The sequence below is a fragment of the Dasypus novemcinctus genome, chromosome 8 (assembly GCF_030445035.2).
Source record: "Dasypus novemcinctus isolate mDasNov1 chromosome 8, mDasNov1.1.hap2, whole genome shotgun sequence".
In the NCBI taxonomy this organism is placed as follows: domain Eukaryota; kingdom Metazoa; phylum Chordata; class Mammalia; order Cingulata; family Dasypodidae; genus Dasypus; species Dasypus novemcinctus.
Genome location: NC_080680.1, coordinates 36,386,283 through 36,397,179, shown reverse-complemented (window position 1 = coordinate 36,397,179; position 10,897 = coordinate 36,386,283).

The window sequence follows — 10,897 nt, the reverse complement described above, 5'->3', positions numbered from 1 at the left end:
AAGTATGGCATTATACATCTATGAAAAACACATTTTCCAGTAGGATCAACAAAACATGAAGAAGATTTAGTTAGCTCATACATTTGTAAGGAATATTGAGATGGACCTCATTCTTTTTTTTGATTCTGGAGCTCAAATCCCTTTGTAATTATTGCCATTAAACTAAAAATATGTGAAACAGAATGTATTCCCAAGTCCTAACTGGTTTATTACTTATTACAATCAGGATTACACACAATAAAATAAAACGCCAGTATAAAAACTGTCAGGTATATTAACAGAGTTCCTGCAACAGGATTTGTCTTGTGACAGCTATTTTCTTTTAAAGAAATGAGGCTGCATGCTTTTCTTATTTGCACGTAATTCTCTGCAAAGAATACTCCTTTGTTGCTGTAATTCATTGCCTCTTCATGGAGTTACCAGACAATTCAGCATATATATAGAATTACTTTACTGAAATAAATATTAGAATGTGTCCCTAATTAGAGAACATCCTTTCTCTGAAGGAAATTGTCAATGTACTGCCTAATTCTCAGTGCAGAGGGAGAATCATCTGTGAGCCTAGAACAATCCGTGTCATTTACCCACAAAAGTCATTTAAATTTATATCAAGTTAAGTCTAGAAACAAAATTGTCCTTATAACTGAACAGATAGTGCCAATTGAAAAGATTCAGTAAAGGAAGATTTGCAATTTTAATTATTAATTGTCTGAAAATATTTTAGACACTTTCTCTCTATTGGTCTTGGGTAGGTAAGTTCATGTATAACAGTCGAAAATGAAGGCTTGAATTGTCTGAGTTTTTCAGTGAATAAATTTTAAACAACATTATGATTTTTAAGGAAAATAATTTTACAAGATTTTCCGTTATAAACTTTGGCTTTTTTCACCTCACAAAAGTGTCAAATATAAGGAAGTTACTTCAAGATATCTGATAAAGTCAATGACTTGTTATGTTCAATCTGAGTGTAGATAATTTCAATGAATAAGTTTATGAAAAATGAAAATCTTTAATTTCTGAGATATTTATTGTGTGCACAGATTTGATACATATTTTTACATAAGGAATTATTATGAAATTTCACTAAAGCACATCAAGAATCTGAAGGGAAAGTTATATTCAATTTTGTTTTCTTATGGAGTAAAAACCATCAAGATTTTTAAGATTTTCTTCTTGTTACTTAATGCCTAATATAGAATAAAATAATATAATTAGACAGATTTTCCAAGGATTCTTTGTTCCATCAAAATAATAACACTTATTTCTCAAACATGATGAATATTCTACAGAACATAAGGGAAGGATATAGAAATAGCAGAAATAGTTCAATATAAACAGTATTACTTGCAATAAACATTGATTTCTTTTAACTGCTTGATAAATATTTCTAACTCTTTGTAACTCCAGGGACTAGAAAAGTGAGTAGTTGAGTGTGAATATTCAGTTATGTTCATAATTTCACTTTCCAAGTTGCAACATAAAAAGTTATATAAAGCATCAAGTTTGTCTTCTCCAATACTTTCCTTTACATTAAAATGAGATGAAATGAATTTTTCCTTTCCTTCATTGAAACTAAAAGCATAAAGTGTTCAATCAAGTTATAAGATGTGTAAGAGAAACTTTTTTTTTTTTGGATTAACTGTGGAAGCATTTGAATTATTCATTTTTTAATACAGAAAATTTGAATTTCACTATTATGGTCATCATCAAAGTTATTTTATGAAAAAAAAAGACAATGGAATAAGTTAATAAGCAAATACAGGAAACTAATAGCTCAATAAATAAACATGCATTAATCTACAAAAGCTTACAGAAACCTATGTGTTTGGTTAAAATATTACTTTTCCATAATTGATTAATAACTTACTTTTTTATCAGAATATCATTTTGACAAAGCTTGTTATATTTTCAGGTGCCACATCTTAAAATATCCAAAATCACACCTGATAGTTAATAAATATTTGAAAATATTTGTAACAGCTTTATAAGCTAACTGAGTTGTTCAATATAGTAGCCATTGACCGCATACTGCTGCTGAGCACTGGAAACGTGGCTAGTGGGAGTGAGAAAGTGATTATTAAAAATTTGTTTGAGGGAAACGGACTTGGCCCAGTGGTTAGGGTGTCCGTCTACCACATTGGAGGTCTGCGGTTCAAACCCCGGGCCTCCTTGACCCGTGTGGAGCTGGCCCATGTGCAGTGCTGATGCGTGCAAGGAGTGCCGCCCCACGCAGGGGTGTCCCCCGCGTAGGGGAGCCCCATGCGCAAGGAGTGCACCCCGTAAGGAGAGCTGCCCAGCGAGAAAGAAAGAGCAGCCTGCCCAGGAATGGCACCGCCCACACTTCCCGTGCTGCTGACGACAACAGAAGCGGACAAAGAAACAAGACGCAGCAAATAGACACAGAGAACAGACAACCGGGGGAGGGGGGGAAATTAAATAAATAAATAAATCTTTAAAAAAATAAAAAATAAAAAATAAAAAAATAAAAATTTGTTTGAAGTTGTAGGATGGTATATGGGAATCCTGTATTTTACACATGATTGTTCATGTGTAAACCCAAAACTTCTCTAATAAAGGAAAAAGGAAAAAAAATTTAAATATGTTTGGGAAATCACATGCATATAAATCTACCTTTTCCAACTGTAGGTTTTATGAAATCTAAATACAGATGAAGTATTTCTGAGGAAAAATTAGCCTCCAAATTGAGATTTGGTGTAATTGTTAGATACACACTGTATTTCAAAGATTTAGTGTGAAAAAATATTTTTAAAAGTAAAAATGGAATGATTTTTTTATAGTGATTGCATGTTGAAATGTTAATATTTAGGATATGTTGAAATAAAATATATTATTGAAAAATTTTTAATTTGCCTCTCTCTTTTCAATGTTTTTAATGTGGCTACTAGGACATTTGAAATTACATACATGGCATGCATTATCATTTTAATTGGGCAAAACTGATCTATACTATGAATAGCAATTAAAATCACTGATCTTTGCTTTCATGAACTCTGTGGTCAATTATTATATTACCTATGTTTTTGAGCCTTCACGTAGCCACAGCTAATCTAACCACACGGGGCTTAAATTTCTCCTTACTTGTGAGCCCATTTCTATTGTTAGCAAATTTTCAGAGCCCAAGTTATGTTCGTTTGTTATCTTTTGTTTAGTTGTGGGGTTTTTTTTTGTGAAAACCTGAGTTTATGTTATTAAAGCATGTTTGCAGGACCACAGGGTACAGTTAGAAGTGTTCGCTGCACAAAGGCACCTGACCGAAAAAGTGGGAAGGGGGCAGGTCTGAGTCCCAGCTGGTACTCCACTCACCAAGACATGGCCCTGGCGAGAGCTGACGTTTCTCTGAAGGAAGGGACTCTTTTTCTAATTGGCACAAAGACACCATAAAGGCAAGCTAATCCTGCAGGTTTGCACCAACACTTTTTGTATTATGAAAAGCATTCTCATAAGGAAATTATTTCCAGCCCTCATCATCCAGGTAGAGCATATTAATCTCTCTGGGCAGCATGTTGTAAGAATCCTGGTATCATTTTACATATGCCAAAGGTTTTATTATTCTCCCAACTTTCACATACATTTTATCAGTTTTCTCCTGGTAATACTAGGAGATAAGTAAGGCAGGTATTGTCCTCATTTGTCCTCCTTTGTCCTCTTTTTAAAGGCCAGAAAACTGAATTGAATTTCTTCCTTGGCTTGGTATGGAACTCAGAATTAGGGCATTTGCCCCTTGCAAATAAAATTATAATTATTTAATGAGGCGGTGTCGTAGAGATAAATAACGTTGCAACTAAGAATGAATGCAACACTTCAAGGATGAGAACAGATTATAATAAACGGAAACAATTCAATCCTATTTCACACACACAGGACAGTGGTATATTCAAATGGCTAATTCGATTCACACAGGAATGCTGTCAGGAAGATCATGCTATAGGCCTAGTATATGTGTATGTTTTACTTGTTTTGCACTATTTTGGTTGTTGTTGTTGTTGCTATTTGTTCTATTTTAATTTATTTTTTTCTTCCTAAGTGCTACATTGATTATTTTGTTTAGTGCTTTTGGTGAAAGGGAGAAAAAAAATTGTTGTCTATGACTATATAAGGATAAAACGGTTTCCTTCTTGGAAATTTAATCCAGAACTTTAGCTATGTTTAACACAGGTTACAGATTTTTTTGAATCTCAAAATAAGCAATTTACATGAAATATATATGCAGAGCTACATTTAGAAAGAGCATAACAGGGTAAATGAAGTTGCCTCAGTATGATGGCTACACCTGCCCCCCAAATGGTTTACAAATTAAAATGACAAGTTATCTGAAGTGTTTTGTCAACATTTCCATTTGTCCAATAAATTAAATGATATTCTTAGTCTTGGTTATGTTCTTTTTGATCTTTATTTCACTCATTTTTGCTGTGTAAAAGATGGCTTTGTGTAAATAGCTTGTTATGAATAAACATGATTTCTGTGGTAAATAATCACTGAATTTTGGTTTCTGATAAAAATATTTAATCATGTTTCATTATTTAATTTATGGGTTTCAAAAGACCCAAAAAATTAATGGCAATATAGTGTCCCCAAGAAAAATCTAATATATTAATCAGGATTATTCCTTCTGTATTATTCATCTAAGCAAGCTCATGAAAAAAAGTTCTCCCTTGAAAATATCCCTGAAAATAGCAGCTATCTCTGAGAAACAACTTTGCATTATAGGCAATTAAAATATATTTTAAGTTAATAATAAACAATGTTTTCACACCACATATTTCATTTTAAAATAGGAATAAAACCACTTAGCTAATATTTTTATGACTCTAGAGAGTCCTAAGGAGAATATCTTTAGGATAATTCCTTAATATCCCTTTTGGACGGATATTAGTAGTTTTTTATTCAATGTAGATTTCTTAAGTAGCTGACATTTATTTTGTTTCCTACCACCTGATCTTGGTACCTTAAAATCTGTTTTTCATTTGTTTTACATTTATTCATGTTCTAATGGCTCCCACTGATTTTCAATTAGAATTTTCATAAGGAGTGAGTTTGTAAATCTTTGGACATATACAATAAATACTGTTGGTACTTATGAATTTATAAAAAAAAAACCTCATCTGTATTTGGTAAACATTAATGACTCATCCATATTGATTATATTCCTTAAATTTCTATGTTTTAACCATTGAATTGGAGGCTTAGAGTTCACTTGAATATAGTCAACGGCTAATGTACTAAATTAATTATACCAAATAGTATGCCTCTCTTTGGATGTTTTATAAATAGCATATTGGTTCATTGAAATTCAGACAGGACTAAGCCACACAGATTTTCAAGTATGCAATGCCTTACATTTATAGTAAAATACGGCTTCCCAAATCTATATTCAAAAGCAAAGTTTCCTTTTGGAATTTCAGACTACACCACAACTGCCAGCTCTTCAAGGAATTGGAGGTAATGGATCTGTAAAGAGTTTTTTATATTTATTTTATTCTCAAATTTAACAAACAATTATGGCCATCAAAGAAGATTATTCCTTCACACACTTCATCCATATTTATTTGAAGGGGGATTTTAACAAAACTTTACCAAATAAATGTATTTATTTTAAAAGTAAAAATGTGAATTCAAGACAACTCTCACACTTACTACTCACTCTGGAAATCTTGTAATGGGTGTTGTCATTTTGACATGTAGAGCATTTCTTTTCTTCCTTTACCTTTGAATTAATCAGGAGGAGGAATGGAATTTGAATTGTGAAATGGCTCTTTGTACCATCGGAACATTTTGAAGTCAGGTAGATGTTAACCTGGTCACGGAATTCCCACTGGCTTCCTGTCTCCCCCAGACAATAAAATGAAATCATTGTGCCCGCGTCTGTCTGTGCAATTGTTCTATTATAACACAGATTGAGAACTAACTACTGATTCTAATTAAATCAAATTAGACTAATGAGAGAGACGCTAAATACTACAGCAGGAAGATGAAGAAATTAATCCTAACTACAAACCTCAAATATGTTGGGTACAAAGGAAATTAATGGTAAAGGGACAAATTGGGCCACTACTTCACAGACGATGAAAGTTAGCAGTGCTAACCCGATCAATGACTTTAGCCATTTTGAATGGCTGCTCCTGACTTTCTACAAGGAAGACTTTCAGCACTTAAAGGAGAGCAGCTCAAGTTTCAAAATGTCATTAAACTTTGTCTTGCACTTGATTTTGCATTTATCATTAGCTTGGGCTTCAGAAGGGTGGGAAATAAAGGAATCGGAGAATAACATATTGATTTTAAAAACTTGTGTTTCACACTTTTTTAAAGAATAGAAAATTCAGACAGATTGAGTCTTACAAGATATCGTCAAAGATATCCATGTAAAGATGAATCATGAGATTTTTATTCTAATTTTATTGTTCCAAAGATGGCTTATTAATTTAAAATGTATATTAATAAAATTCCTTCTTGAAAATGTCCACACTATTTTTTCAATAATTTATAGCTCATTAAAATTATAAACATTTTACAATGAGCTTTCATGACTTTTATACCACTGCCTCTTATGCTCACTGATTTCTCTGGATTCTCAAGTGTTTAGTGTGAAAATAAGTTGTAGAGAATTCTCCTTTAGTGTTGCAGAATTGCCCTTTAGCAGTCTTGTTGACAGAAATCCATATCATATGGTATTTTATTTAAGTATATGTTTTTATGTCTAATCCTTGATGTTAAATAAAGAATTTAAGAAAACAAAACAACAAAAAAATCCAAGGTCATTGTAAAATATAATTTGACTGAATTTAAAGAAATGAAAACCATATAAAGGCGGAAAACTAAAAAGAAGGCTGTTACGATCAGTCTAGATAACATATAATTGGATAACAAACTTAACTCAGAGTTATCGGAAAACCAAAGTAAAACGGGAGTTAAAGTAGGTTACAAGATTCTCATCAAAAAAGATGGAGCCACAGCAATTCCTAAGAGTAAACAATACCTTCAAGAACTCAATTCTTTGAAGTCGTTCTAATAAGAATTCATGTCATGATACTATGTCCTCCTCAATAATAAGTCTACAGCTTTTAACAAATTTTCGGTATATTTATATAAGAAAAAATTGGATTGATATCATAAAGGATACTAAAAATAGAACTTTGATGAATGACTTAAGCCATTTGGTCCATTTACAATGACTGGGTTCTTTTGGTTGGTTTCTGAGTCACCACCCTTTTCCCTTTCAGAGCAGAGCTCTAAATTCTCTCTGCAACAGACCAACTGGGATGCTACAACAAAAACAAGTCTCAGATGGAATCCAGCATACAGAGTTTTACTATCAAATAGGTACATTCGAACAACCTGTTTTATAAAGTATGCACAATTCCAGCTTTTTGTCCCTTTGTCACTGACCAGGATCTTGCATGAAAATTCTCTGGAGGGCTAGATGACAATAGTCTTGAGGCAGGATCAGTTGGTCATGTAATCATGCCATGGGAAGAGTAGATATCCTAGGGCAATGACACCTCTTGGAAGGCTATTAGGATGCTGGCTCACCAGGTTCTTATGTCATCTTTACATTAGAATAAAGTATTTTAGATCTCCCTTCTGTTGTACTGCATGTAGAGAAAGTGATATTTGAAGACATTCTACTCTTAGTAACTACTTTTAAATTATGAATTACTGATTAGGGTCTCTCAAAGGCTATTTAACCACCCCTGGGTAGTAAATTTCCCATTCAAATACTTCAAATGCTAATGATCCACTGTAGCATGTAAATAGTTAACTTATCAACTATATTATCACATTGTCTCTCCTGAAGAATTTAAAATAAATGCAGGTGGCAATCTTATAATCTATCCATGAGGAGGCTTTGGGTTCTCCTATGACGCCCGTATGAACTCTTTGCCTCAACTATCAGATAATACAAACATCCTTCTTTATTTACAAAAATAATATTTAATTTTAATAATAAATAAAACATACTTCTTTTTGGTTCCTTATGCAGTGTTTTATGTTTCAAACTATTCTCCAGATATTTGATTATCTACTGAAACTTTGTAAATTGGAAGGCAAAAGTGATCATTATCCCCATTATATAAAAGAGGACAGTACAGGGAGTATGTAGCTCAGTGGTTGAGTGCCAGTTTCACATGTCTGAGGTCCTGGGTTCACTTCCTGGTATCTCCTTAAAAAAAAAGGAGGTCAGTAGAGTTCACCCTGGTAAAGTATCTCAAGCCACCCAGCAAATCTGTGGTAGAACTGGCATTCCTTGTCTAGTGATTTTCCATTGTGCAATTTTGATTAATGATCTTTTGTAATGTTTTTCATGCTGCTTTTCCAGGAAAGTCTACGAGAGGAATGAGTTCATTTTCTTTGACCTATTCCACTTCCTATAATTATTCAATGATTTAAAAATCTTTTCTTTGGCCAAGTAGGAGCATGTTTTTAACTTCTCTAATGATTCCTGAAAAAAAAAAAAGTACTTCAACATGGAATTCAATTTTAAATTCAACTCTGTTCTTTTTTAGCAAAATTTGAGTGGTTATCTGTGTTTCAAGATACCACAAAATATTTACTAGAGAAAAATTTAAAATACAAATGGCAATTTTTGTCCATTTATTTTGTATTGGAGAGTAAGAAAATTGGACTATTTCAGACAGAATAATTTCTAAACGTAATTTTGTTCTCTGCTAAATAACTAGATTGAAATTATCTCAATTTGTAACTCACTTATTCTCCACCCTGAATGCTTTCTTCAAAATTGAATTAGATCCTCCTAAGGAAAGAATATTGCTTCATAAAAAGAGCACTAAATATGAGTCAGACTGAATGAATTTGTTTTGCCCCATTTTTGCTGGTCGTTTGCTATCTAATTTTGCCCAGTTCACATAACTGCATTAAAACTGAATGGAAACATCTCAAAAGAGAAAATAATATGAATGAGAACCTCATAGGGTTTATAGGACTAAACGCGGGTAAAATGTCAGGTGTTTTTTGTTTGTTTTCTTGGTAAGCGCTTAGTTGTTCTTCACGACTTAATGCAGGCATTACTTCTTCTGGCCTCCTTTGCTCGTCTCTGTCATTGCATTTACTATATGAAATATCTACTTAATTCTATGTCTATCCCAAAAACCCTTTAGTCCCTGGAGAATAAGGGCTGTCTTTTCTCTAGTCTTTGGAACCCTATACCAAGAGCAAGCAGTGCTTTATAAAAGGTAGATTCTAAAAAATAAAATAAGATAAAATAAAATTTATTGAACAAATGAATGGGTGAATAAATGAGTGGAGTGCAATGGAATGGAAGGAATATTTATTTCTTATAACGCAGAGTTGATGTGAAGATCAAAACTGGTCACGTGCGATCAGTTACGTTAAACTTTTTAAACCTATGAGCCATGTAGCGTTCCTCTGCATTGCATATCTTTAATAAATGATTGGAGATTTGAATTAAACTGAAGTAAAACTTAAAAAAATATTATCCTGATTTGGGTCTAACGCATGCAATTGGTAAATGCTGGCCTTGGGCAGAGTAAATCTAAAAGCACTTGAGTGACGTCACCCAGCTGACCAATTTGCCGTCCTTGGCATGGCCCTTGCTGAGGATAATAAGTTGTGTGTGTCTCACCCTGCCAAAACATAAAGAGAGATGACAGGTAACCAAATGCTAAACTGCTGGCTGCCTTGGCTCACTGGGATTTGTGTCCAACAAGGCAGGCTTGTCACAGGGTCCTTTGGAAGTGAAATGAAGCGATGAACAAATGCTGGGCAGTGGGGCGCCTAGTCCTGACAGGCTAAGGTGTTGCCTGCGGAATCCTAACCATCCCAGACACCTTCAGAAGAACAAGTGAGCTGGGAGATGGCCAGGGGCAGGCAAAGTTGGAGGGGGAAGGAGGTGTATACAGAGCCCACAGAGAGTAGAAAAAGAAAGGGCAAGTGAGATTACTGGTCATCTGGTGTCTTAGATCACACGCAAAGCAAACGTCAAGTACAACAGCAAACACAACCTTTGAGTATTGCTCTCTCCAAAGAGTATTTACCAAGTGCTGTCTGGCTTGAGCTCCCGGACTTGGTTAAATATGCATTCTGTTAATGTTATATTTCTTTGTTTTCCTTCCTTTTTTTTTTTGTTATTGTTTTTATTTCCAATTTCTAAAAAATTTCTTTTAACACCTCACTTGCTTTGACACTATAACTCTGAAATCAAGGAGGGAGAGAAAGAGTAAAGAGAGAGGCAAAAATTCCACAGACTTTTTAAAAAGCTTTTCCTATAGAAAAAATATAATTTGACATTTATAATACATTCCTAAATGTAATATATAATCTTTTAATTACATTATAATATAATATATATAATTCTATACATGTTTTTCTCATTTAAATATAGTAATATTTGGATATTAACAGGCAATTCATTTAACTCATCTTTATAAGATGCCTTTTCTTAAATTGAAAAACAGTATCTACTGTAACATTAAAAATACATTTTAGGAGTGGATATAGCTCAAGTGGTTGAGCGCCTGCTTCCCATATACAAGGTCCTGGGTTCAACCCTCCTTATAAAAAAGAATACCTTTTATTTGGTGGTCAAAGGCATACAAATATCTCAAAACATTTTAATAGATTTATTCTTTAAATATATCATATAGTTAAATGCAATATTTTGTTGTAATTATATTAAGGGAAATTAAAATCAGAAAGCTTGAAAATTAGGTGAAAGTTTTAGTAGGTCTTCAAGTGGCCATTTCATCACATTTTGTCATAGTTCTTTGTTTTTATGACCATCCCACCAATGGAATCCATGATCTAGAGAAATGGGACCATATTTTTTCATCCTTGAGCTTTCAGCACCTAGCAAAATGCTTGGGACATAACAAGGCTCTTAATTTTAAGTGTTTTAATGAAT